The sequence below is a fragment of the Schistocerca piceifrons genome, unplaced genomic scaffold (assembly GCF_021461385.2).
Source record: "Schistocerca piceifrons isolate TAMUIC-IGC-003096 unplaced genomic scaffold, iqSchPice1.1 HiC_scaffold_458, whole genome shotgun sequence".
Taxonomy (NCBI): domain Eukaryota; kingdom Metazoa; phylum Arthropoda; class Insecta; order Orthoptera; family Acrididae; genus Schistocerca; species Schistocerca piceifrons.
Genome location: NW_025728687.1, coordinates 245,867 through 271,238, shown reverse-complemented (window position 1 = coordinate 271,238; position 25,372 = coordinate 245,867). Strand labels below are relative to the sequence as shown.

General features: G+C 53.3%; 30 non-coding genes across 30 annotated transcripts; 6 read left to right on the top strand and 24 right to left on the bottom strand.

Annotated features, from left to right (window-relative positions):
* Nucleotides 1-71: 71 nt before the first annotated feature.
* On the bottom strand, nt 72-144 carry Trnam-cau. The gene has a single exon. It is a non-coding gene; the product is annotated as a tRNA-Met (tRNA).
* A 381-nt stretch (nt 145-525) lies between these two features.
* Nucleotides 526-596, bottom strand: Trnag-gcc. The gene has a single exon. It is a non-coding gene; the product is annotated as a tRNA-Gly (tRNA).
* Nucleotides 597-943: 347 nt separating this feature from the next.
* On the top strand, nt 944-1,015 carry Trnag-ucc. The gene has a single exon. It is a non-coding gene; the product is annotated as a tRNA-Gly (tRNA).
* Nucleotides 1,016-1,596: 581 nt separating this feature from the next.
* On the bottom strand, nt 1,597-1,670 carry Trnai-aau. Its single transcript has one exon. It is a non-coding gene; the product is annotated as a tRNA-Ile (tRNA).
* Nucleotides 1,671-1,868: 198 nt separating this feature from the next.
* Nucleotides 1,869-1,940, bottom strand: Trnae-uuc. Its single transcript has one exon. It is a non-coding gene; the product is annotated as a tRNA-Glu (tRNA).
* Nucleotides 1,941-2,243: 303 nt separating this feature from the next.
* Nucleotides 2,244-2,316, bottom strand: Trnam-cau. The gene has a single exon. It is a non-coding gene; the product is annotated as a tRNA-Met (tRNA).
* Nucleotides 2,317-2,697: 381 nt separating this feature from the next.
* Nucleotides 2,698-2,768, bottom strand: Trnag-gcc. The gene has a single exon. It is a non-coding gene; the product is annotated as a tRNA-Gly (tRNA).
* A 347-nt stretch (nt 2,769-3,115) lies between these two features.
* Trnag-ucc lies at nt 3,116-3,187 on the top strand. Its single transcript has one exon. It is a non-coding gene; the product is annotated as a tRNA-Gly (tRNA).
* A 571-nt stretch (nt 3,188-3,758) lies between these two features.
* Trnai-aau lies at nt 3,759-3,832 on the bottom strand. Its single transcript has one exon. It is a non-coding gene; the product is annotated as a tRNA-Ile (tRNA).
* A 198-nt stretch (nt 3,833-4,030) lies between these two features.
* On the bottom strand, nt 4,031-4,102 carry Trnae-uuc. The gene has a single exon. It is a non-coding gene; the product is annotated as a tRNA-Glu (tRNA).
* Nucleotides 4,103-4,405: 303 nt separating this feature from the next.
* Trnam-cau lies at nt 4,406-4,478 on the bottom strand. Its single transcript has one exon. It is a non-coding gene; the product is annotated as a tRNA-Met (tRNA).
* A 381-nt stretch (nt 4,479-4,859) lies between these two features.
* Nucleotides 4,860-4,930, bottom strand: Trnag-gcc. Its single transcript has one exon. It is a non-coding gene; the product is annotated as a tRNA-Gly (tRNA).
* Nucleotides 4,931-5,277: 347 nt separating this feature from the next.
* Trnag-ucc lies at nt 5,278-5,349 on the top strand. Its single transcript has one exon. It is a non-coding gene; the product is annotated as a tRNA-Gly (tRNA).
* Nucleotides 5,350-5,920: 571 nt separating this feature from the next.
* Nucleotides 5,921-5,994, bottom strand: Trnai-aau. The gene has a single exon. It is a non-coding gene; the product is annotated as a tRNA-Ile (tRNA).
* A 198-nt stretch (nt 5,995-6,192) lies between these two features.
* Nucleotides 6,193-6,264, bottom strand: Trnae-uuc. Its single transcript has one exon. It is a non-coding gene; the product is annotated as a tRNA-Glu (tRNA).
* A 303-nt stretch (nt 6,265-6,567) lies between these two features.
* On the bottom strand, nt 6,568-6,640 carry Trnam-cau. The gene has a single exon. It is a non-coding gene; the product is annotated as a tRNA-Met (tRNA).
* A 6,301-nt stretch (nt 6,641-12,941) lies between these two features.
* On the top strand, nt 12,942-13,013 carry Trnag-ucc. The gene has a single exon. It is a non-coding gene; the product is annotated as a tRNA-Gly (tRNA).
* A 576-nt stretch (nt 13,014-13,589) lies between these two features.
* Trnai-aau lies at nt 13,590-13,663 on the bottom strand. The gene has a single exon. It is a non-coding gene; the product is annotated as a tRNA-Ile (tRNA).
* A 6,827-nt stretch (nt 13,664-20,490) lies between these two features.
* Nucleotides 20,491-20,562, bottom strand: Trnae-uuc. The gene has a single exon. It is a non-coding gene; the product is annotated as a tRNA-Glu (tRNA).
* A 305-nt stretch (nt 20,563-20,867) lies between these two features.
* Nucleotides 20,868-20,940, bottom strand: Trnam-cau. The gene has a single exon. It is a non-coding gene; the product is annotated as a tRNA-Met (tRNA).
* A 381-nt stretch (nt 20,941-21,321) lies between these two features.
* Nucleotides 21,322-21,392, bottom strand: Trnag-gcc. Its single transcript has one exon. It is a non-coding gene; the product is annotated as a tRNA-Gly (tRNA).
* Nucleotides 21,393-21,739: 347 nt separating this feature from the next.
* On the top strand, nt 21,740-21,811 carry Trnag-ucc. The gene has a single exon. It is a non-coding gene; the product is annotated as a tRNA-Gly (tRNA).
* Nucleotides 21,812-22,401: 590 nt separating this feature from the next.
* On the bottom strand, nt 22,402-22,475 carry Trnai-aau. The gene has a single exon. It is a non-coding gene; the product is annotated as a tRNA-Ile (tRNA).
* A 198-nt stretch (nt 22,476-22,673) lies between these two features.
* Nucleotides 22,674-22,745, bottom strand: Trnae-uuc. The gene has a single exon. It is a non-coding gene; the product is annotated as a tRNA-Glu (tRNA).
* Nucleotides 22,746-23,050: 305 nt separating this feature from the next.
* Nucleotides 23,051-23,123, bottom strand: Trnam-cau. Its single transcript has one exon. It is a non-coding gene; the product is annotated as a tRNA-Met (tRNA).
* A 381-nt stretch (nt 23,124-23,504) lies between these two features.
* On the bottom strand, nt 23,505-23,575 carry Trnag-gcc. Its single transcript has one exon. It is a non-coding gene; the product is annotated as a tRNA-Gly (tRNA).
* Nucleotides 23,576-23,922: 347 nt separating this feature from the next.
* Nucleotides 23,923-23,994, top strand: Trnag-ucc. The gene has a single exon. It is a non-coding gene; the product is annotated as a tRNA-Gly (tRNA).
* Nucleotides 23,995-24,587: 593 nt separating this feature from the next.
* Trnai-aau lies at nt 24,588-24,662 on the bottom strand. Its single transcript has one exon. It is a non-coding gene; the product is annotated as a tRNA-Ile (tRNA).
* Nucleotides 24,663-24,860: 198 nt separating this feature from the next.
* Trnae-uuc lies at nt 24,861-24,932 on the bottom strand. Its single transcript has one exon. It is a non-coding gene; the product is annotated as a tRNA-Glu (tRNA).
* A 305-nt stretch (nt 24,933-25,237) lies between these two features.
* Nucleotides 25,238-25,310, bottom strand: Trnam-cau. Its single transcript has one exon. It is a non-coding gene; the product is annotated as a tRNA-Met (tRNA).
* Between the last annotated feature and the right edge of the window lie 62 nt (nt 25,311-25,372).

Here is a 25,372-nt window from a genome sequence, read left to right as displayed (position 1 = left end):
ACGCTGTGGATAACAAACAAGAAATACGTTGGCGCCCTAGCAACAGCACCACCATGTCACAGAAAATTAAATGCCCCGGGTGAGGATCAAACTCACGACCTTAAGATTATGAGACTTACGCGCTGCCTACTGCGCTACCGAGGCACGGGTGCACCGCTTGTCCTGGAAACTGGGTAAACACCTTACCCAATATTAGACGTAGAGACACTGTACTTCCTGGATAACGTGTTCTGTTGCTACACGTGCACTGCCGGCCCAGTTGATTGCGGTGCTGCTGCTGCTGTTGCAACGATAGGCAGCACTCCTTGTCGTTGAAGTTCAGTGCCTCGGAGGCACCCGGACCCAGCAACTTGTGAGGCCAGGCCGACGCTAGTCTGTAGAACATGATGCGAGCGTCCTAGTGGGGACCCGCGAGTGCTGCGTTCTCGGTCCTTCTCAAGGGAAATCCAGCTACACATTCTTGTGGATCGTGCATCTCAAGCGCTCAAGCCACGCGGCAGCATTATCGCGGGAAAAGCAAAATGATGCATCGGCCGGGAATCGAACCCGGGCCGCCCGCGTGGCAGGCGAGCATTCTACCACTGAACCACCGATGCTCGGGCCAGCGGTAACTTGACGCTGCTTGCCGCGCAGATGTCTCAAGGGAAAGTGGGACTGCCGTCAAGCGCCGTAGCATTCTGTGGAAAAGATGCTGCAGACGCTGAATCCTGCACTGCACTGCTCTGCTTAAAAATGCCGCCAGAACGCGGTCCTCTGCGTACTCTTGCGTTGCCGGCGCCCAACTCTTGCCAAAGGATGCGAAGTGTGCGCGGATACGCTGTCCGAATGCGTCTGGATGTGCTCCCCTAGCCTGCCTCGAAATGCGCCTGCCAGGTACGATCACCTTCGGCCGCTGCCGACTGGCGGGAAGCCGACACAGCGCGGACGCGCGGCGCTCGCTTGTGCGGTGGTGGTGTAATGGTCAGCATAGTTGCCTTCCAAGCAGTTGATCCGGGTTCGATTCCCGGCCACCGCAGCAGGCTTTTAATTTCGCGTATGAGTACTTTTGCCACGCGCTCTTAAATTATTGTTTTTTCGCCCTCTTACTCGCTGCATACCAGCCCTTAGTGTGTCTCGACTTGTCTCGACTTTGCTCGGCTGACGCGAGAGCTGACGCTCTCAAATCGGCCTATATCAAAACGACAAGCACGAGAAACGACTGAGAGAGGTAAGGAGGGACACACAGCACGCCCCCTTCATTTCACGGTGGCGTCTCCCTGACCGAATCGGGCTGTAGCTCCGAAAAGAAAGGAGAAACAAAAATAGGAAGTAAAAGTGCCAATAGCGCCCTGTGTTCCCATGCGCTCACCCGCCCAAGTACTGACAAGGGCCAAAGTTGTTACGCATCGGCAATCGGACATTTTCTTTCATTTTCTCTTTATCGGTTGAGAACCAGTGTATTCAAGATATTATGGCCATTGCCGAGTGAATGCTGTAGCGCTCCCCGACGAGTCGGGTTCGGATCCTCTATCAACTTCCACGCAGGGTGATGATCTTTTGGTCACCACACTCGCCAGCTGAAATCGGCGCCGCCTTTTCGTAGTAGGAAAAGAGTAGTGGCCCGTGGGGGGATCGAACCCACGACCTTCGCGTTATTAGCACAACGCTCTAACCAACTGAGCTAACGGGCCTCGGCAAATGCAGTTGCTCAGCCCTACGCTGGAAACAGGTGGCATGAAGCCGCACACCATTTCTATGGTCGTCGTGTGTCTGCTTCCCTAGTCTATATTCTGCTGACGGTCACGAAACAGTAGCTATATTGCGAGCAGGACGGGAAACGGCCGCTCGGACAGCTCAAACTTGTCACGATTCGTGTGGAAAAAATTCCGTTCCGGTACCGGGAATCGAACCCGGGCCTCCTGGGTGAAAGCCAGGTATCCTAGCCACTAGACCACACCGGATGTGGCCGTTTCGTTCGACCGTTCGTACGGTCGCTTGTCGCATTTCGTGTCGAGTGCCGCGTCGGCGCCCCCCTCTCTTTGCGAGCATCTTTGCACATACTGACTGGCAAGGCGCGCACCTCAAACGTCGCAGAGCAATGCTTTTGGCTTCACGCTCTGCTGGGAGAAGAGGAAAAGGGAAGCTGTAAGTAGCAATAACAGGAAGTAAACATTTTCCCGCTGAAGCGTTGAAACGCTGTGGATAACAAACAAGAAATACGTTGGCGCCCTAGCAACAGCACCACCATGTCACAGAAAATTAAATGCCCCGGGTGAGGATCGAACTCACGACCTTAAGATTATGAGACTTACGCGCTGCCTACTGCGCTACCGAGGCACGGGTGCACCGCTTGTCCTGGAAACTGGGTAAACACCTTACCCAATATTAGACGTAGAGACACTGTACTTCCTGGATAACGTGTTCTGTTGCTACACGTGCACTGCCGGCCCAGTTGATTGCGGTGCTGCTGCTGCTGTTGCAACGATAGGCAGCACTCCTTGTCGTTGAAGTTCAGTGCCTCGGAGGCACCCGGACCCAGCAACTTGTGAGGCCAGGCCGACGCTAGTCTGTAGAACATGATGCGAGCGTCCTAGTGGGGACCCGCGAGTGCTGCGTTCTCGGTCCTTCTCAAGGGAAATCCAGCTACACATTCTTGTGGATCGTGCATCTCAAGCGCTCAAGCCACGCGGCAGCATTATCGCGGGAAAAGCAAAATGATGCATCGGCCGGGAATCGAACCCGGGCCGCCCGCGTGGCAGGCGAGCATTCTACCACTGAACCACCGATGCTCGGGCCAGCGGTAACTTGGCGCTGCTTGCCGCGCAGATGTCTCAAGGGAAAGTGGGACTGCCGTCAAGCGCCGTAGCATTCTGTGGAAAAGATGCTGCAGACGCTGAATCCTGCACTGCACTGCTCTGCTTAAAAATGCCGCCAGAACGCGGTCCTCTGCGTACTCTTGCGTTGCCGGCGCCCAACTCTTGCCAAAGGATGCGAAGTGTGCGCGGATACGCTGTCCGAATGCGTCTGGATGTGCTCCCCTAGCCTGCCTCGAAATGCGCCTGCCAGGTACGATCACCTTCGGCCGCTGCCGACTGGCGGGAAGCCGACACAGCGCGGACGCGCGGCGCTCGCTTGTGCGGTGGTGGTGTAATGGTCAGCATAGTTGCCTTCCAAGCAGTTGATCCGGGTTCGATTCCCGGCCACCGCAGCAGGCTTTTAATTTCGCGTATGAGTACTTTTGCCACGCGCTCTTAAATTATTGTTTTTTCGCCCTCTTACTCGCTGCATACCAGCCCTTAGTGTGTCTCGACTTTGCTCGGCTGACGCGAGAGCTGACGCTCTCAAATCGGCCTATATCAAAACGACAAGCACGAGAAACGACTGAGAGAGGTAAGGAGGGACACACAGCACGCCCCCTTCATTTCACGGTGGCGTCTCCCTGACCGAATCGGGCTGTAGCTCCGAAAAGAAAGGAGAAACAAAAATAGGAAGTAAAAGTGCCAATAGCGCCCTGTGTTCCCATGCGCTCACCCGCCCAAGTACTGACAAGGGCCAAAGTTGTTACGCATCGGCAATCGGACATTTTCTTTCATTTTCTCTTTATCGGTTGAGAACCAGTGTATTCAAGATATTATGGCCATTGCCGAGTGAATGCTGTAGCGCTCCCCGACGAGTCGGGTTCGGATCCTCTATCAACTTCCACGCAGGGTGATGATCTTTTGGTCACCACACTCGCCAGCTGAAATCGGCGCCGCCTTTTCGTAGTAGGAAAAGAGTAGTGGCCCGTGGGGGGATCGAACCCACGACCTTCGCGTTATTAGCACGACGCTCTAACCAACTGAGCTAACGGGCCTCGGCAGATGCAGTTGCTCAGCCCTACGCTGGAAACAGGTGGCATGAAGCCGCACACCATTTCTATGGTCGTCGTGTGTCTGCTTCCCTAGTCTATATTCTGCTGACGGTCACGAAACAGTAGCTATATTGCGAGCAGGACGGGAAACGGCCGCTCGGACAGCTCAAACTTGTCACGATTCGTGTGGAAAAAATTCCGTTCCGGTACCGGGAATCGAACCCGGGCCTCCTGGGTGAAAGCCAGGTATCCTAGCCACTAGACCACACCGGATGTGGCCGTTTCGTTCGACCGTTCGTACGGTCGCTTGTCGCATTTCGTGTCGAGTGCCGCGTCGGCGCCCCCCTCTCTTTGCGAGCATCTTTGCACATACTGACTGGCAAGGCGCGCACCTCAAACGTCGCAGAGCAATGCTTTTGGCTTCACGCTCTGCTGGGAGAAGAGGAAAAGGGAAGCTGTAAGTAGCAATAACAGGAAGTAAACATTTTCCCGCTGAAGCGTTGAAACGCTGTGGATAACAAACAAGAAAGACGTTGGCGCCCTAGCAACAGCACCACCATGTCACAGAAAATTAAATGCCCCGGGTGAGGATCGAACTCACGACCTTAAGATTATGAGACTTACGCGCTGCCTACTGCGCTACCGAGGCACGGGTGCACCGCTTGTCCTGGAAACTGGGTAAACACCTTACCCAATATTAGACGTAGAGACACTGTACTTCCTGGATAACGTGTTCTGTTGCTACACGTGCACTGCCGGCCCAGTTGATTGCGGTGCTGCTGCTGCTGTTGCAACGATAGGCAGCACTCCTTGTCGTTGAAGTTCAGTGCCTCGGAGGCACCCGGACCCAGCAACTTGTGAGGCCAGGCCGACGCTAGTCTGTAGAACATGATGCGAGCGTCCTAGTGGGGACCCGCGAGTGCTGCGTTCTCGGTCCTTCTCAAGGGAAATCCAGCTACACATTCTTGTGGATCGTGCATCTCAAGCGCTCAAGCCACGCGGCAGCATTATCGCGGGAAAAGCAAAATGATGCATCGGCCGGGAATCGAACCCGGGCCGCCCGCGTGGCAGGCGAGCATTCTACCACTGAACCACCGATGCTCGGGCCAGCGGTAACTTGACGCTGCTTGCCGCGCAGATGTCTCAAGGGAAAGTGGGACTGCCGTCAAGCGCCGTAGCATTCTGTGGAAAAGATGCTGCAGACGCTGAATCCTGCACTGCACTGCTCTGCTTAAAAATGCCGCCAGAACGCGGTCCTCTGCGTACTCTTGCGTTGCCGGCGCCCAACTCTTGCCAAAGGATGCGAAGTGTACGCGGATACGCTGTCCGAATGCGTCTGGATGTGCTCCCCTAGCCTGCCTCGAAATGCGCCTGCCAGGTACGATCACCTTCGGCCGCTGCCGACTGGCGGGAAGCCGACACAGCGCGGACGCGCGGCGCTCGCTTGTGCGGTGGTGGTGTAATGGTCAGCATAGTTGCCTTCCAAGCAGTTGATCCGGGTTCGATTCCCGGCCACCGCAGCAGGCTTTTAATTTCGCGTATGAGTACTTTTGCCACGCGCTCTTAAATTATTGTTTTTTCGCCCTCTTACTCGCTGCATACCAGCCCTTAGTGTGTCTCGACTTTGCTCGGCTGACGCGAGAGCTGACGCTCTCAAATCGGCCTATATCAAAACGACAAGCACGAGAAACGACTGAGAGAGGTAAGGAGGGACACACAGCACGCCCCCTTCATTTCACGGTGGCGTCTCCCTGACCGAATCGGGCTGTAGCTCCGAAAAGAAAGGAGAAACAAAAATAGGAAGTAAAAGTGCCAATAGCGCCCTGTGTTCCCATGCGCTCACCCGCCCAAGTACTGACAAGGGCCAAAGTTGTTACGCATCGGCAATCGGACATTTTCTTTCATTTTCTCTTTATCGGTTGAGAACCAGTGTATTCAAGATATTATGGCCATTGCCGAGTGAATGCTGTAGCGCTCCCCGACGAGTCGGGTTCGGATCCTCTATCAACTTCCACGCAGGGTGATGATCTTTTGGTCACCACACTCGCCAGCTGAAATCGGCGCCGCCTTTTCGTAGTAGGAAAAGAGTAGTGGCCCGTGGGGGGATCGAACCCACGACCTTCGCGTTATTAGCACGACGCTCTAACCAACTGAGCTAACGGGCCTCGGCAGATGCAGTTGCTCAGCCCTACGCTGGAAACAGGTGGCATGAAGCCGCACACCATTTCTATGGTCGTCGTGTGTCTGCTTCCCTAGTCTATATTCTGCTGACGGTCACGAAACAGTAGCTATATTGCGAGCAGGACGGGAAACGGCCGCTCGGACAGCTCAAACTTGTCACGATTCGTGTGGAAAAAATTCCGTTCCGGTACCGGGAATCGAACCCGGGCCTCCTGGGTGAAAGCCAGGTATCCTAGCCACTAGACCACACCGGATGTGGCCGTTTCGTTCGACCGTTCGTACGGTCGCTTGTCGCATTTCGTGTCGAGTGCCGCGTCGGCGCCCCCCTCTCTTTGCGAGCATCTTTGCACATACTGACTGGCAAGGCGCGCACCTCAAACGTCGCAGAGCAATGCTTTTGGCTTCACGCTCTGCTGGGAGAAGAGGAAAAGGGAAGCTGTAAGTAGCAATAACAGGAAGTAAACATTTTCCCGCTGAAGCGTTGAAACGCTGTGGATAACAAACAAGAAAGACGTTGGCGCCCTAGCAACAGCACCACCATGTCACAGAAAATTAAATGCCCCGGGTGAGGATCGAACTCACGACCTTAAGATTATGAGACTTACGCGCTGCCTACTGCGCTACCGAGGCACGGGTGCACCGCTTGTCCTGGAAACTGGGTAAACACCTTACCCAATATTAGACGTAGAGACACTGTACTTCCTGGATAACGTGTTCTGTTGCTACACGTGCACTGCCGGCCCAGTTGATTGCGGTGCTGCTGCTGCTGTTGCAACGATAGGCAGCACTCCTTGTCGTTGAAGTTCAGTGCCTCGGAGGCACCCGGACCCAGCAACTTGTGAGGCCAGGCCGACGCTAGTCTGTAGAACATGATGCGAGCGTCCTAGTGGGGACCCGCGAGTGCTGCGTTCTCGGTCCTTCTCAAGGGAAATCCAGCTACACATTCTTGTGGATCGTGCATCTCAAGCGCTCAAGCCACGCGGCAGCATTATCGCGGGAAAAGCAAAATGATGCATCGGCCGGGAATCGAACCCGGGCCGCCCGCGTGGCAGGCGAGCATTCTACCACTTTTTTTTTTTTTTTCTTTTTTTTTATTTTTTTTATTTTTTTTTTTTTTTTTAGGGCCTCCCAACTCCCCTTATAGCCCTCCTTGCGCTCACCAAAATATGCCTTCATCGGCGAGCTTCAACGCTATCATATCGGTTGTGGTATACGCTCGTCGCCGACGGCTGCTCTCGTGGATCATATCGTGAAAATCAAAAAAGAAATGAAAATTCTGCCACAAACTCTAATCTTCCGTCCAGCAATGAAATGCACAATAAAAGACAATGGTCCTCTGCAAACAAAGAAAATGGCAAAATAAAAGATCCATCCTAAAAGATGCCACAGACGACGAGTAACTAAAAGTCGTAGGAAAGTTCGTTCTTATACAAAAAACACACAATTAAGTTCCATGTCCATTCTCGGAGAAAAGGATGCGCGTGGAGAAGACAAATTAAAAACGCACTCCTAAGATCGGAAGAAGAAGGTAGTAAATGGGAATTAAAATAATATTGTCACTTCCATGTGGAAAACGAAATGCAACACTGCCATAAGTCAAATAAAATAAATAAAAGATAATCTTCTTCTTTAGCGCATAATTGTCTCACAGATCCATCAAAACCATCTGGTCAAATCCAAACAAAAATGATTGAAAAAAAAAACGAAAAATAAGAGATAGCCTCTTCAGTCGTAAATGGAGTTTTCAATGTATCATCTATTGAACATCTTCGCGTAACCATGTTTTAACGCCGCACACAGAAAATTGGCAAAAAGTTCGTTATAATGTTTCAGCCGCTGGACATGGGAATGTGCATCCCACAAGTATGCTAAATATGTATATACGTCCTGGACTTGGCAATCCAGAATGGCGAAGACTGTGTGACCTAAGAGCCACACCATGGTATTGTGCTTCGCGCGAGGGAAGGGTTTAAACCCTGGCGCAAGAACATCATTGAGAGTCACGTGCGAGGGTGTCGTCCTGTTGATCAGAGCCACCATGACCCTACACAGTTTCCAGATGGCCGACACAAGGCCACATTGAAAGCGATGCTCCCGTGTGTCTGGAACGCCGCATGCACCACAGTTGGCAGACGGCAGCAGGCGGATGTCCGAGAGACGTTGGTTAGTGGCCACCGTATTGTTAACCAGTTTATACCACTGGGACCGAACGCCGGAGGGCAACACGGAATGATGAATATTCAACCACACTTGCCGCCAGTCGGTCGCGGGGAAACGAAGAGCGAGCTTGTGAGGGGGTGGCCTCCCCACCATTGCCGCATACAGTCGGCGAACATTCCTGTTCCTGTCCAGCGCCGTTTCCAGTACGTAGCTCCGCTGCAGGTAGTAAGCTCTGACGTAGCCGAGTTGATACGGGATGCCCACCACGGACACCGGTGCGCTCTCGGAGGGCGGCCGGTAAGCGACGAGCATGGCCGCCGCCGTTCCATCCGGGCTGTTAGCTTGCAAGGTGGCCATGCGGTGCACCAGCAGCGCCGAACACTTCCTGGAAAAATCGACGAGGCCGAGTCCCCCGAAGGTGGTGTCGAGGACGCACGTTGCCGCCCGAACCTTGAAGATTTCGTGGCGCCACAGGAGCCAGTAAGCGGCCTGCGAAAATGATCGGGCGAGTGGGCGTGGAACGTCCAGGAGCTGTGCCACGTACCAGGCCTTGGAATACACGGCGTTGTTAATTAGGTCGACCTTCTGGAGGAGGGTGAGGCGTCGACTGGCGTAAGTCTTACAAAGGCCTTTGACATGATTGAGCAGCCGGCGCCAGGTGCGCGCCCGCATCTGTTGGGGATTAGCAGTAACGTCAAGGCCCAAGATAATGTGATGACGGGCTACGCGAAACCAAGTCTGATCGGGATCCACTTCACAATTTCCTAAAGGAATCATTACGGTCTTCCTTGGATTTATCAAGGCACCCGACGCACGCTCATACCTCCTCAATAAGGGCCGGATGTGATGAAAATCGTCGTCGTCGCCGATAAAAACACCTACGTCATCAGCATAAGCGAGACATTTCACAGTGGCAAGATGAATATCCACGCCGCCTATCGTGCGGTCGAGCGCACGCAGCAGTGGGTCCAAAGCAATGACAAAAAGGTACATAGATAAGGGACAGCCCTGTCGCACCGACCTACGAAGAACTATAGGTGGTGTTCTCCATCCATTAATAGTCACCACCGAACTGGCTCCTGTCAGGAAATGGCGAATCACGCAAATGAAGCGGGGGCCAAAGCCCATTCTGTCCATAACGTGCATCAAATAATCGTGGCTCATCCTGTCAAACGCGTTGGCAAAGTCCAGAGAAAGAACACAGGCTGAAAGCCGATGGACGGCCGAGTAAGCGATGATGTCACGATAGGTAGACGCTGCATTGAAAATGGTCCGCCTCTTAACGCCGCAGGATTGAAACGGGCAGATGATTTTGTCCATGACTGCCTGTAACTTCGCTGCAACACATCTGGCCGCCAACTTGTAATCAGCATTCAGCAGCGTAATTGGCCGCAGATCGGTGACACGACACGGACCCCGTTTTTTGGGGATAAGAACAATGTGCCCTGCGAGAAACTGACTCGGGATGACGAAGCCGCGAAGCACTTCGTTCACCAGTACCGTAAACTTGTCCCCTACAATATCCCAGAAAGTAATATAAAATTCTGTAGGAAGACCGTCGGGTCCAGGCGACTTGCCTGTCGTGCTGGCTTTCAAGATCTGTAACACGTCCTGATTAGACACCTCTGCAACCAGCTCTTCACGGTCAGGTTCGGACATGCAGTCGACTAAGTCATGTAATAAAAGTCGCATGGCCTCCCCGTCCACGGTAGTGTCGTGAAAGAGCGAAGTATAATAGTCGGAGATATGACGTACAATTTCGTGCCGCTGCGATAAGACAATCCCCCCATCAGTTTCTAGCGCATCAATATACTTTTTGCGAGCCTGTGTCTTCTCCCGGGCAAGATGATAGAGCGATGGCTCTTCGTCATCGATGTGGCATAACGGACGGCTCCGAACCGTTAAACCCCGCGACCTTTCCCGGTGCAGCCTCAGAATCTGGGTTTTAATTTTGCTCAGGCGGAGTCTAATATTTGCGTCCGGGCCAGCAGGTGCATGGATAGCATCCTGTAAGCACTGCTGATAAAATGCTAAAGTACGCCTGTGCCAGTAACTCGTTTCTCGACTATATAATTGCGCCGCCTTCCGCAAAATTGGTTTGGCATGCGCCACCCACCACTCGATGCAGGACCCGTAAGTATGGAACTTTGTTAAACACTGCTGCCATGCGACACGTATCTCCGCACGGAGCCCTTCGGCACCCAGATGGCCGGTATTGAATTTCCAATATGCCGGAAGAGATTTCGTGCGACAGCACGGCAACCGCAAAACGCACACGTAGCCACAGTGATCACTCACGGCGACAGGCAGAACTTCGACTGCACATAAAGCGCCTGTTAGCTCCCGTGAAACGTAGATCCTATCAATTCGACTGGCCCCCCTAGTAGAAAAGTGCGTATACTGCGTCATAATGGGATGGTAGTGACGCCACGTATCACGCAAGTCCACTGCATTTAAAAGGGTAATCAGTTCAGCTCATTTAGTGGGGGTGGGGTATTGGTCAGCAGAGGCAACAACACAATTAAAATCACCACCCAATATGATAGGGCGAGCCGTAGCCAAAAAGGGGCATATGTCCGTGGTAAAAAAACGAGCGCGTGTGCGTTTTTGATCAGTCCCCGAGGGCACATAGACGTTGACAAATTGGACTCCCTCAATCACACACGCTAAGACACGACCATTTGGGAGAAGTTGGATGTCCGTAGGTTCTAAAGACGACTCATATAAAATCGCAGTGCCACAATTATTATCACTATTCAGATTGTAAACAACATCATAACCTGGGATATTGCTAAAAACGTCACTAGATACCTCTTGAAGAAGGGCAATACTAAAATTTCCATGAAATAAAACGTCTGTAAAAGCTGCTATCTTGTGCGCCGCTGAGATACCGGCAACGTTTAATGTCAAAACAGAAAACATACCCGTTGGTTGTGATTGCGTTGACATATTAAGCAGATGGACAATACAGAGCAAGAGAAAAAACACCAACGAAGCCGGACTTACACTTAAACGAACAGCAGCTGGCATAAAAATGGAAATTTCAATAGGTCTTAAAACACTATAGTGGTTAGTAGCAATTCTACAAAAACATGGCACGACAATACACTGGACGCGGTACAAGATACAGTAGTTTCCAGGTCAAGTGCAATGTAGGTGGACTCATGACAACGATGTAGGTCTGCGCACACGTCTACTGGCCCCCCTCGTCCTCCTGCTGCTGCCACCACGGGCTGTGACTATCAGGTGGCGGGGGTGGTCGTGCGTCGCCCGACGACTGGGTGGCTTCCGCCTGGCCGCCGCGCGATGTTACGGCCGGCTGTGACGGCACCGAATATTTACGCGGGCGCTGTGGTAACTGCTCACTGGCCTGTTCTAATTTACGCTTTGCAGCAGCAATGTCCTGTTCCTTCCCGGCACTGAGAAATTGTTTCAAGTGTGCAGTGTGTGCTCGAATCTTCTCTGTCCTGGCGGGGCTGCTATTACGGGAGGAACCCTGTGACATTGCCTCACTTTCACTGCCACTCTCCGTGGCTGGCGGATTCGCGAGGGCGGCCGGGTTCGGATCCCTGACCTGTTTACCCTTGCCCCGCTGGCGGCGTTGCTTTTTTACTTTCCGCTGAAGGCGTTATAGTTTCGGCAGAAGTTGGCACCGGGAGGGGCGGCGGGGGTAAAGAAGCGTCTGTTGCCTCCACCGATTCCGATTGAACGGCATCAGTATTAACAGGGCGTACGTCCCGTTCGTCATCAACCCGGTCGGTCGGGGCAGGCGGGTCCTGGACAACCTCCATTTCCTCCTGCCCGACAGTCGTGTAACTATGTTCCGCGACGGACCTGTCTTCGACAGAAGCAACGGCCGACGGTCGGACCGGTAAAGGATGTTCCTGCTACAATCTCACTCATAAGGGGCACAAATTTATCGCTACCACCCACATCATCTTGGCGCGGTAACTGAACAGGCCGCCGTCGAGGGCAGTCACCCCTTAAATGTTCCGTGGAATGACATACGGCACATGTCGGCGCTTGCCCGATATATGAGATCTGTGCACCCCACCGATTACAAAGTAGGAAGGAATATGTTGTTTCAGATCCATCCGTACACTACGGACACCACTAGCAACTTTATAACGGTATGCACTAGACCATTTCTCCATCGTAATGTTCAGAACGTCACCAAATCGCGACAAGGCACGAGATAAAACTTGATAAGGGCATTCAGGCGGTACATTAAAAACACGGGCAGTTCGAATTCCAAACCCTGACGCCACAATTTGCACATTACTAATACTGCCGTCTGCATGTTTAAAACGGCGACTGCCACCGAATTTAGCAACAAATTTTTCACACATGTCCCCAGACGTAAATTTCAAGAACAATCAATACTGAACAAAGTCCAATTGAAAGGTGTCTACGATTTCTTCCGGTATCTTTAAGTCTTCGAATAACCATTCGTGTATTTCAAATGCGGTAGGGCGGACAGCACTTCTATCAAAGACACACTGAGCGGTGTTAGCTCTCGAAAATGTCGACATTTTGTTACTTACAAATCTTCAAAGCAGCAATCACGAAGAACGAAGCGCCAAGTCCCGGCGACGTAAACAAAGCCGCAACCGTCCCGCTGCTCCGCGCGATGTGCACGGATACGCTGTCCGAATGCGTCTGGATGTGCTCCCCTAGCCTGCCTGGAAATGCGCCTGCCAGATACGATCACCTTCGGCCGCTGCCGACTGGCGGGAAGCAGACACAGCGCGGACGCGCGGCGCTCGCTTGTGCGGTGGTGGTGTAATGGTCAGCATAGTTGCCTTCCAAGCAGTTGATCCGGGTTCGATTCCCGGCCACCGCAGCAGGCTTTTAATTTCGCGTATGAGTACTTTTGCCACGCGCTCTTAAATTGTTTTTCCGGCCTCCTACTCGCTGCATACCAGCCCTTAGTGTGTCTCGACTTGTCTCGACTTCGCTCAGCTGACGCTCTCAAATCGGCCTATATCAAAACAAGCACGAGAAACGACTGAGAGAGGTAAGGAGAGGCGAGGCGATGGACACACAGCACGCCCCCCTTCATTTCACGGTGGCGTCTCCCTGACCGAATCGGGCTGTAGCTCCGAAAACAAAGGAGAAACAAAAGTAGGAAGTAAAAGTGCCAATAGTGCCCTGTGTTCCTATGCGCTCACCCGCCCAAGTACTGACAAGGGCCAAAGTTGTTACGCATCGGCAATCCGACATTTTCTTTCATTTTCTCTTTATCGGTTGAGAACCAGTGTATTCAAGATATTATGGCCATTGCCGAGTGAATGCTGTAGCGCTTCCCGACGAGTCGGGTTCGGATCCTCTATCAACTTCCACGCAGGGTGATGATCTTTTGGTCATCACACTCGCCAGCTGAAATCGGCGCTGTCTTTTCGTAGTAGTAAAAGAGTAGTGGCCCGTGGGGGGATCGAACCCACGACCTTCGCGTTATTAGCACGACGCTCTAACCAACTGAGCTAACGGGCCTCAGCAGATGCAGTTGCTCAGCCCTACGCTGGAAACAGGTGGCATGAAGCCGTACACCATTTCTATGGTCGTCGTGTGTCTGCTTCCCTAGTCTATATTCTGCTGACGGTCACGAAACAGTAGCTATATTGCGAGCAGGACGGGAAACGGCCGCTCGGACAGCTCAGGATTGTCACGATTCGTGTCCCCCCTGCGGGTCCGGGGCAAGAATAGGCCCGAGGTATTCCTGCCTGTCGTACGAGGCGACTAAAAGGAGTTTCAACCGTTTCGGTCTTCCATGTGATGGTCCCCCTTTGGGTTTGACCTCCATTTTTCAAAATTCTACAGAAGTACGAGCCTTTTGGGGAAGGACACCTTACGTGGTGTACCACTGGTCCTAAGTGCACTAAGACCTTGGCACTCAGCATTGCACTGGCGTTGTAACCATACCCACCATTCCTCAAATTGGGCCTAAACGCCTGATGGGTTGTCCAAGTTACGCCCATAGTGCATCTCCATCTGCACCAGCGATCATGATTGACTTTCCATGGCACCAGAAATCCAGCACGGTAGCCAGCCCGTTGTGGTGGGGTCGTCATGTACCCTCTAGGTTGTAGCCCCCTGACAACACAGGGATCGTACTGCCGATACCTGAGCTGCACCCTCCCCACGTCGGCCAAGGTTCAAATTGTTCAAATGGCTCTGAGCACTATGGGACTCAACTGCTGAGGTCATTAGTCCCCTAGAACTTAGAACTAGTTAAACCTAACTAACCTAAGGACATCACAAACATCCATGCCCGAGGCAGGATTCGAACCTGCGACCGTCGGCCAAGGAGTAGATGCCCGTCTCCTTGGGGCATCAGGACTCCCGGCAATGGTCATCCTGCCAGGTGGCCCTTGCTGCGGCTGGGTAGCGCCCGTGGGGAGAGCCCCTGGTCGGAGTGGGTGGTATCGCGGCGGACGTTTCGCAGATGAAACGTCAACACGTATCAGGTCGCTCTGCGGCCGAGTCTTTCAAAAGAAAAGCTACCGTTTCTAGTTCTGGTTCTCCTGCCCTTTCCCCCCTGGCCACTCCATGGGAGGAGGGACAGGCCCGCCGGCTTGGGGCGAAGTACTCCCCCCCGCTATTTGGTCTGTTCTCGAACCGATGGGGGGACATTCGCCACCTCCAAGCCCATGTTCTTTGTTCAGCACATTGAGGACATCTTCGGGGAAATCGAGGCTCTCAGAAAGATGCGTTCAGGGTCCGTTCTTATCAAGACCACCTCCGCCACTCAGTCGGCGGCGCTCCAGGCGTGCGACCGCCTAGGGGACATCCCAGTATCCATTGTCCCACATCTGGCACTAAATTGGACGCAGGGGGTTATTTTTCATCGTGACCACCTGCTACAATCTGATGAGGAGCTCAGGGCCAACCTGGAGCGCCGAGGCGTGCATTTCGTCCGGCGAGTCCAGCGCGGCCCCAAAGACCATCGCATCGACACCAGGGCCTTTATCCTCGCCTTCGAGGGGGACGTTCTCCCAGAGAAGGTAAAGGTGATGTGCTACCGGTGTGACGTGCGACCTTACGTCCCGCCTCCTATGCGCTGTTTTAGGTGTTTGCGCTTTGGGCACATGTCGTCACAGTGTGAGGCTGAGCCCCTTTGTGGCGATTGTGGACGTCCTCTTCGTGAGGACCATACATGCACCCCACCACCTCGGTGCATTAATTGTCCTGGCGTCCACTCGCCTAGATCCTCACTGCCCCGCATATCAGAAGGAGAAGATACAAGAAATCAAAACTTTGGATCGGCTCTCTTATTCTGAGGCCAGGAAGAAGTATGACCGCCTACATCCCGTGCCATTGACTTCTTCGTTTGCCTCAGTTGTGTCCACTCCTTCCGCGGTATCCTCACCCCTATCCTGTCCCCCCTCCGCCTCCTCCGCCCATCAGGGGGCTCTGCCTCCGCCTCCCAAATCCCTCCCTTCCAAATCCTCCTCCCCCGTCGCCCCCACCCCCTCTGCCCCAGGGACCACCCTTCCTCCTCCTCCTCCTCCCCCTCCCCCCACGCCACCTGAGAAGCGATCCTCTTCTCAGGCGTCCATCGGGGAAACGTTCCGGACCCCAGCTTCCGAGGTCCGGCGTTCCAAAACGGACCCCGCGCGTGAGGACCTTCTTCGGGTTCAGCCCACCATCCCTGTGCCTCCTCGGCCTTCCAAGAAGGCCTCCAAGAAGAAGTCTCTATCCCCCTCTCCACCCCGGCGCGATTCGTCTGACGCTCCATCCGTGAGTCGCTGCTCCCGGCCGTCCTCAGTTTCGCCGGGACGCTCTGCTGCCAGGCGCTCAGCTGGCCTTTCGTCGGCAAATGATGCTGCCCCTCCTACACAACCAGGGACAGCGGCCGCAGCTGGCGACGAGTCGATGGAACCGGATCCGCCTCCCGTCGGTTGTAGCGTTGTTCCCTCGCAACCTGGCCCTGCGCGGCCGTTGAGGTGACCAGCTCTTCCCCCGTCTCGTTCCACCAACTTTTTGACTAGCGATGGCGTTGTTTCATTGGAACATAAGAGGTATTCGATCTAATCGGGAGGAATTGCAACTGCTCCTCCGCCTGCACTGTCCGCTCGTCCTCGGTCTCCAGGAAACCAAGTTGCGCCCGACTGACCGTATTGCCTTTACCCACTATACCTCGGAGCGGTATGACCTCACCCCTGTGGACGGTATCCCAGCTCATGGTGGGGTCATGTTGCTCGTTCGGGACGATGTCTATTACCATCCCATCCCATTGACCACCCCACTCCAAGCAATAGCTGTCCGCATTACTCTTTCTGCTTTTACTTTTTCAGTTTGTACCATCTACACTCCACCGTCATCTGCTGTTAGTCAGGCTGACATGATGCACCTGATCGTTAAGCTTCCCCCGCCGTTTTTATTGTTTGGCGACTTCAATGCCCATCATCCCCTTTGGGGCTCTCCTGCATCCTGTCAAAGAGGCTCACTCTTGGCGGATGTCTTCAACCATCTCAATCTTGTCTGCCTCAATACCGGCGCCCCGACTTTCCTCTCGGACTCTACTCATACCTACTCCCACTTGGACCTCTCGATCTGTTCTACCACTCTTGCCTGTCGGTTCGAGTGGTATGTCCTTTGACACCTATTCGAGCGACCACTTCCCCTGTGTCGTTCGTCTCCTGCACCACACCCCATCCCCACGTCCTTCGAGCTGGAACATACTGAAAGCTGACTGGGGACTTTACTCCTCCCTGGCGACCTTTCCGGACCACGATTTTCCCAGTTGTGACAGTCAGGTCGAATACCTCACGGCTGTTATCATCAATGCTGCCGAACGCTCCATTCCTCGTACTACTACTACTTCTTCTTCACGTCGCGTTTCCGTCCCCTGGTGGAACGAGGCTTGTAGGGACGCTATCCGTGCTCGACGACGTGCTTTACGCACCTTTCGCCGCCATCCTACGTTGGCGAATTGTATTGAATACAAACGACTCCGAGCGCAATGCCGTAGAGTCATCAAAGACAGCAAAAAAGCTTGTTGGGCCTCCTTCACCAGCTCCTTTAACAGTTTTACTCCCTCTTCCGTCGTTTGGGGTAGCCTGCGCCGGCTGTCGGGCATTAAGGCCCACTCCTTGGTACCTGGCCTGACCTCAGGTAATGAGGTCCTTGTTGATCCTGTGGCTGTCTCCAACGCCTTTGGCCGCTTTTTCGCGGAGGTTTCAAGCTCCGCCCATTACCATCCTGCCTTCCTTCCCAGGAAAGAGGCAGAAGAGGCTCGGCGACCTTCCTTCCACTCGCTGAATCTGGAAACTTATAATGCCCCCTTTACTATGCGGGAACTCGAACGTGCGCTTGCACTGTCCCGGTCCTCTGCTCCGGGGCCAGATGCCATTCACGTTCAGATGCTGGCACACCTTTCTCCGGCGGGCAAAAGCTTCCTTCTTCGTACCTAAATCGCGTCTGGACCGAAGGTCAAGTCCCCATGCGTTGGCGTGACGCCGTTGTTGTTCCTATACCCAAACCCGGGAAGGATAGACACCTTCCTTCTAGTTACCGCCCCATTTCTCTTACAAGCTGTGTCTGTAAGGTGATGGAGCGCATGGTTAATGCTCCGTTAGTCTGGATTCTTGAATCTCGACGGCTACTTACTAATGTCCAATGCGGCTTTCGTCGCCGCCGCTCCGCTGTTGACCACCTTGTGACCTTGTCGACATTCATCATGAACAACTTTTTGCGACGGCGCCAAACGGTAGCCGTGTTCTTCGACTTGGAGAAGGCTTATGAAACCTGTTGGAGAGGAGGTATCCTCCGCACTATGCACAGGTGGGGCCTACGCGGTCGCCTGCCCCTTTTTATTGATTCCTTTTTAACGGATCGAAAGTTTAGGGTACGTATGGGTTCCGTATTGTCCGACGTCTTCCTCCAGGAGAACGGAGTGCCTCAGGGCTCCGTCTTGAGCGTAGCCCTTTTTGCCATCGCGATCAATCCAATTATGGATTGCATTCCACCTAATGTCTCCGGCTCTCTCTTTGTCGATGACTTCGCGATCTACTGCAGTGCCCAGAGAACATGCCTCCTGGAGCGCTGCCTTCAGCGTTGTCTAGACAGCCTCTACTCATGGAGCGTGGCAAATGGCTTCCGGATGAGTAACAGACAATTCGGTTTCAGGACCGGGAGATCGGCGTCTGACGCCATCGCCCTGGCTGCGGAGGTCTGCGCCTCTACCCCGCACAAATACGTGGTCGGCATCATGGTGGATATCAGTGGCGCCTTTGACAACCTGTGGTGGCCCTCGCTCTTCTCTCGATTGCGAGAGAAGGAGTGCCCGGCGTCGCTATATGGCTGTCTCAGGAGCTACTGTGAGAATAGGGAGGTCTGGCTATCGTCCCCTAGCGGAAGAGTAAGCAAAAAGATCACCAAGGGGTGTCCACAGGGGTCAGTCCTGGGGCCACTCTTTTGGGATGTTAATATGGAACCTCTTTTGGACAACCTTCAGAACAGCGATGATGTGCTAGAGGGCATAGCCTACGCGGACGACCTCCTTCTGCTGGTTGGTGGCCGTAGCCGCGAAGACTTAGAGCCGAAAATTGAAAGGGCCATAACAATCCTAAGTACATGGTGCCACCTGTCCAAAATGAAGATCTCTCCATCAAAATCTACATATCTACATATCTACTCTTAAAAGGACAACTAGTTAGAAATCCAACTGTGAGGATAGACGGCTCACCAGTTCTTAGACGCCATGAAGCGCGATACCTGGGCGTAGTCGTCGATGAGAGGTGGACATATACATCACACATAGATACCGTTACACAAAAATCCTTGGAAACATTAAATCATCTCATTGCAATTGGACATAAGCGATTCCACTTACCACCAGAACTAATCAAATTATATCATAATAGCATATTGACTTCAATTGTAGGATATGGATCAGGAATCTGGGCCCACAGACTCACGAGGGTTATGCCTGCCATGGCTGTGAGAAGAGTGCAGCGGAGCATGTTACTAAGATCAGTAGGAGCATACAGAACTACACCTGGAGGAGCCCTAACAGTACTGATGGGGCTCTGCCCGCTCGACATTAAAATCCGGGAACAGGCAGCATGGTACTGGATAAAAAAGGGAAACAGGGACAAAGTAGTCGACTTGATGGGGATATACGTGGGGAACAAAACTGAAATCAAACGAAGGGGGGAAGAACTTTGGCAAGCACAATGGGATAACGAGGAAACCGGTCGGCGAACACATGAACTGCTGCCTAATATTAGGGAAAGGTTACAACTAAAACACTTCACATCATCACGAGGACTGCTGCACTTCCTCACAGGTCATGGACCCTACCCGGCATATCTATGCCGGTTCGGGAAACAGGCGACACCAGCGTGTGACTGTGGGGCCACACCAGGCACCCCGGAACACGTGGTGTATGAGTGCCACCTCTTCGACGATGTAGCCGCGCAACTTCGTCAGCAATTACCAAACCATGACACGTATCACCTGCTCAGGCATGAGGACCACTTTACAATCTTGAATAAATTGTCTAACGAAATATCACTCAAAGTGATAAGGGACTATTTAAGGAACAACAATTAAGATCTAACTATTCCCAAATTAGACTCCGCGCACCTAACCTGTTCCGCCGAGGCGAGGACCTGGCCAGCCGCTTTACGGCTGGAATCCGCCATGCCTAGGATTAGGAGGTAGGGTGCGCCCAACTACCGATTTGAGACACTCAAAAACTTTGACACTAGGTTAAGATAGAGTAGACGTAGGATAAGCTAGGATAGAAACCATTAGCATAGTACTGCAGCGTATCGTAACTCCGGCCAGCCCGGTGCCAGGGGCACGTTCACCGGGATTAGCTCAGTGAACAGGGCCAACAATGTAGGTTTATACTATTCTGGCACAAATGTAAACGCTGCAGGTAGAAGTAGCTTAGCATAAGTAGAATAAAACAATATAGGAAGAAAGACAGAAGTGCCCATAGTGTGAGCAACAGAAAAGTAACAAATTGTGTTAGCTGTAGTACTAATATAAAATACAAATGTATCAAATAGGACCCACTAATTGTAAAAGGTGGTGGGTTGTTGTATGATATAAGAATATTGACCTTCGCGTTATTAGCACGACGCTCTAACCAACTGAGCTAACGGGCCCTGGCAGATGCAGTTACTCAGCCCTACGCTGGAAACAGGTGGCAAGAAGCCGTACACCATTTCTATGGTCGTCGTGTATCTGCTTCCCTAGTCTATATTCTGCTGACGGTCACGAAACAGTAGCTATATTGCGAGCAGGACGGGAAACGGCCGCTCGGACAGCTCAAACTTGTCACGATTCGTGTGGAAAAATTTCCGTTCCGGTACCGGGAATCGAACCCGGGCCTCCTGGGTGAAAGCCAGGTATCCTAGCCACTAGACCACACCGGATGTGGCCGTTTCGTTCGACCGTTCGCACGGTCGCTTGTCGCATTTCGTGTCGAGTGCCGCGTCGGCGCTCCTCTCTCTTTGCGAGCATCTTTGCACATACTGACTGGCAAGGCGCGCACCTCAAACGTCGCAGAGCAATGCTTTTGGCTTCATGCTCTGCTGGGAGAAGAGGGAAAGGGAAGCTGTAAGTAGCAATAACAGGAAGTAAATATTTTCCCGCTGAAGCGTTGAAACGTTGTGGATAACAAACAAGAAATACGTTGGCGCCCTAGCAACAGCACCACCATCAGTCACAGAAAATTAAATGCCCCGGGTGAGGATCGAACTCACGACCTTAAGATTATGAGACTTACGCGCTGCCTACTGCGCTACCGAGGCACGGGTGCACCTCTTGTCGTGGAAACTGGGTAAATACCGTACCCAATATTAGACGTAGACACACTGTACTTCCTGGATAACATGTTCTGTTGCTACACGTGCACTGCCGGCCCAGTTGATTGCGGTGCTGCTGCAGCTGTTGCAACGATAGGCAGCACTCCTTGTCGTTAAAGTTCAGTGCCTCGGAGGCACCCGGACCCAGCAACTTGTGAGGCCAGGCCGACGCTAGACTGTAGAACATGATGCGAGCGTCCTAGTGGGGACCAGCGAGTGCTGCGTTCTCGGTCCTTCTCAAGGGAAATCCAGCTACACATTCTTGTGGATCGTGCATCTCAAGCGGTCAAGCCACGCGGCAGCATTATCGCGGGAAAAGCAAAATGATGCATCGGCCGGGAATCGAACCCGGGCCGCCCGCGTGGCAGGCGAGCATTCTACCACTGAACCACCGATGCTCGGGCCAGCGGTAACTTGACGCTGCTTCCCGAGCAGATGTCTCAAGGGAAAGTGGGACTGCCGTCAAGCGCCGTAGCATTCTGTGGAAAAGGTGCTGCAGACGCTGAATCCTGCACTGCACTGCTCTGCTTAAAAATGCCTCCAGAACGCGGTCCTCTGCGTACTCTTGCGTCGCCGGCGCCCAACTCTTGCCAAAGGATGCGAAATGTGCGCGGATACGTTGTCCGAATGCGTCTGGATGTGCTCCCCTAGCCTGCCTGGAAATGCGCCTGCCAGGTACGATCACCTTCGGCCGCTGCCGACTGGCGGGAAGCCGACACAGCGCGGAGGCGGGCCGCTCGCTTGTGCGGTGGTGGTGTAATGGTCAGCATAGTTGCCTTCCAAGCAGTTGATCCGGGTTCGATTCCCGGCCACCGCAGCAGGCTTTTAATTTCGCGTATGAGTACTTTTGCCACGCGCTCTTAAATTATTGTTTTTCCGGCCTCCTACTCGCTGCATACCAGCCCTTAGTGTGTCTCGACTTGTCTCGACTTTGCTCAGCTGACGCGAGAGCTGACGCTCTCAAATCGGCCTATATCAAAACAAGCACGAGAAACGACTGAGAGAGGTAAGGAGAGGCGAGGCGATGGACACACAGCACGCCCCCTTCATTTCACGGTGGCGTCTCCCTGACCGAATCGGGCTGTAGCTCCGAAAACAAAGGAGAAACAAAAATAGGAAGTAAAAGTGCCAATAGTGCCCTGTGTTCCCATGCGCTCACACGCCCAAGTACTGACAAGGGCCAAAGTTGTTACGCATCGGCAATCGGAGATTTTCTTTCATTTTCTCTTTATCGGTTGAGAACCAGTGTATTCAAGATATTATGGCCATTGCCGAGTGAATGCTGTAGCGCTTCCCGACGAGTCGGGTTCGGATCCTGTATCAACTCCCACGCAGGGTGGTGACCTTTTGGTCATCACACTCGCCAGCTGAAATCGGCGCTGCCATTTCGTAGTAGTAAAAGAGTAGTGGCCCGTGGGGGGATCGAACCCACGACCTTCGCGTTATTAGCACGACGCTCTAACCAACTGAGCTAACGGGCCCCGGCAGATGCAGTTACTCAGCCCTACGCTGGAAACAGGTGGCATGAAGCCGTACACCATTTCTATGGTCGTCGTGTGTCTGCTTCCCTAGTCTATATTCTGCTGACGGTCACGAAACAGTAGCTATATTGCGAGCAGGACGGGAAACGGCCGCTCGGACAGCTCAAACTTGTCACGACTCGTGTGGAAAAATTTCCGTTCCGGTACCGGGAATCGAACCCGGGCCTCCTGGGTGAAAGCCAGGTATCCTAGCCACTAGACCACACCGGATGTGGCCGTTTCGTTCGACCGTTCGCACGGTCGCTTGTCGCATTTCGTGTCGAGTGCCGCGTCGGCGCTCCTCTCTCTTTGCGAGCATCTTTGCACATACTGACTGGCAAGGCGCGCACCTCAAACGTCGCAGAGCAATGCTTTTGGCTTCATGCTCTGCTGGGAGAAGAGGGAAAGGGAAGCTGTAAGTAGCAATAACAGGAAGTAAACATTTTCCCGCTGAAGCGTTGAAACGTTGTGGATAACAAACAAGAAATACGTTGGCGCCCTAGCAACAGCACCACCATCAGTCACAGAAAATTAAATGCCCCGGGTGAGGATCGAACTCACGACCTTAAGATTATGAGACTTACGCGCTGCCTACTGCGCTACCGAGGCACGGGTGCACCGCTTGTCGTGGAAACTGGGTAAATACCGTACCCAATATTAGACGTAGACACACTGTACTTCCTGGATAACATGTTCTGTTGCTACACGTGCACTGCCGGCCCAGTTGATTGCGGTGCTGCTGCAGCTGTTGCAACGATAGGCAGCACTCCTTGTCGTTAAAGTTCAGTGCCTCGGAGGCACCCGGACCCAGCAACTTGTGAGGCCAGGCCGACGCTAGACTGTAGAACATGATGCGAGCGTCCTAGTGGGGACCAGCGAGTGCTGCGTTCTCGGTCCTTCTCAAGGGAAATCCAGCTACACATTCTTGTGGATCGTGCATCTCAAGCGGTCAAGCCACGCGGCAGCATTATCGCGGGAAAAGCAAAATGATGCATCGGCCGGGAATCGAACCCGGGCCGCCCGCGTGGCAGGCGAGCATTCTACCACTGAACCACCGATGCTCGGGCCAGCGGTAACTTGACGCTGCTTCCCGAGCAGATGTCTCAAGGGAAAGTGGGACTGCCGTCAAGCGCCGTAGCATTCTGTGGAAAAGGTGCTGCAGACGCTGAATCCTGCACTGCACTGCTCTGCTTAAAAATGCCGCCAGAACGCGGTCCTCTGCGTACTCTTGCGTCGCCGGCGCCCAACTCTTGCCAAAGGATGCGAAATGTGCGCGGATACGATGTCCGAATGCGTCTGGATGTGCTCCCCTAGCCTGCCTGGAAATGCGCCTGCCAGGTACGATCACCTTCGGCCGCTGCCGACTGGCGGGAAGCCGACACAGCGCGGAGGCGGGCCGCTCGCTTGTGCGGTGGTGGTGTAATGGTCAGCATAGTTGCCTTCCAAGCAGTTGATCCGGGTTCGATTCCCGGCCACTGCAGCAGGCTTTTAATTTCGCGTATGAGTACTTTTGCCACGCGCTCTTAAATTATTGTTTTTCCGGCCTCCTACTCGCTGCATACCAGCCCTTAGTGTGTCTCGACTTGTCTCGACTTTGCTCAGCTGACGCGAGAGCTGACGCTCTCAAATCGGCCTATATCAAAACGACAAGCACGAGAAACGACTGAGAGAGGTAAGGAGAGGCGAGGCGATGGACACACAGCACGCCCCCTTCATTTCACGGTGGCGTCTCCCTGACCGAATCGGGCTGTAGCTCCGAAAACAAAGGAGAAACAAAAATAGGAAGTAAAAGTGCCAATAGTGCCCTGTGTTCCCATGCGCTCACACGCCCAAGTACTGACAAGGGCCAAAGTTGTTACGCATCGGCAATCGGAGATTTTCTTTCATTTTCTCTTTATCGGTTGAGAACCAGTGTATTCAAGATATTATGGCCATTGCCGAGTGAATGCTGTAGCGCTTCCCGACGAGTCGGGTTCGGATCCTGTATCAACTCCCACGCATGGTGGTGACCTTTTGGTCATCACACTCGCCAGCTGAAATCGGCGCTGCCATTTCGTAGTAGTAAAAGAGTAGTGGCCCGTGGGGGGGATCGAACCCACGACCTTCGCGTTATTAGCACGACGCTCTAACCAACTGAGCTAACGGGCCCCGGCAGATGCAGTTACTCAGCCCTACGCTGGAAACAGGTGGCATGAAGCCGTACACCATTTCTATGGTCGTCGTGTGTCTGCTTCCCTAGTCTATATTCTGCTGACGGTCACGAAACAGTAGCTATATTGCGAGCAGGACGGGAAACGGCCGCTCGGACAGCTCAAACTTGTCACGATTCGTGTGGAAAAATTTCCGTTCCGGTACCGGGAATCGAACCCGGGCCTCCTGGGTGAAAGCCAGGTATCCTAGCCACTAGACCACACCGGATGTGGCCGTTTCGTTCGACCGTTCGCACGGTCGCTTGTCGCATTTCGTGTCGAGTGCCGCGTCGGCGCTCCTCTCTCTTTGCGAGCATCTTTGCACATACTGACTGGCAAGGCGCGCACCTCAAACGTCGCAGAGCAATGCTTTTGGCTTCATGCTCTGCTGGGAGAAGAGGAAAAGGGAAGCTGTAAGTAGCAATAACAGGAAGTAAACATTTTCCCGCTGAAGCGTTGAAACGTTGTGGATAACAAACAAGAAATACGTTGGCGCCCTAGCAACAGCACCACCATCAGTCACAGAAAATTAAATGCCCCGGGTGAGGATCGAACTCACGACCTTAAGATTATGAGACTTACGCGCTGCCTACTGCGCTACCGAGGCACGGGTGCACCTCTTGTCGTGGAAACTGGGTAAATACCGTACCCAATATTAGACGTAGACAC